This window comes from Papaver somniferum, chromosome 7, assembly GCF_003573695.1.
Source record: "Papaver somniferum cultivar HN1 chromosome 7, ASM357369v1, whole genome shotgun sequence".
Taxonomy (NCBI): domain Eukaryota; kingdom Viridiplantae; phylum Streptophyta; class Magnoliopsida; order Ranunculales; family Papaveraceae; genus Papaver; species Papaver somniferum.
The window spans coordinates 203,828,473-203,828,918 of record NC_039364.1 but is presented as its reverse complement, the minus strand read 5'-3'; positions in this window follow the sequence as shown (position 1 = coordinate 203,828,918).

Sequence of the window (446 nt, the reverse complement as noted above, 5' to 3'; positions counted from 1 at the left end):
TTCTTTAACCAGAACCCATTTCCACTTAACAATTCCAGATCCCCTTTCTGCAACTCCATTCACTAGTAGAGTCATTTCCTTCTGAATCTCATCAATTACCCCGTCAAATTGCCACCAAGATCGAAATCATCTTAAACCCTAACTTAATTTCATGGGTTTCATCATCTTCTTGAGTTAGCTGCATCATATTCATCTTCTCGATTCAAACCCATCTCCTGATTCTTTGAAACCCTAACTGAATTTCTAGTTGAATCTTCAAATTCAGACACCAACCCAACTTCTAATTTTTCACTAACCCTGAAACACCCATCAAATTCTTCTTTACCAGCGATCACCAGATTCACCATGGAGGCAACAGTTCCCACCCTCAGAAACCACCATCATCATTGTCACGATCTCAATTCTAAAACCCCTCATCATTTCTCTTTCACAGCAGCTCCGTAATG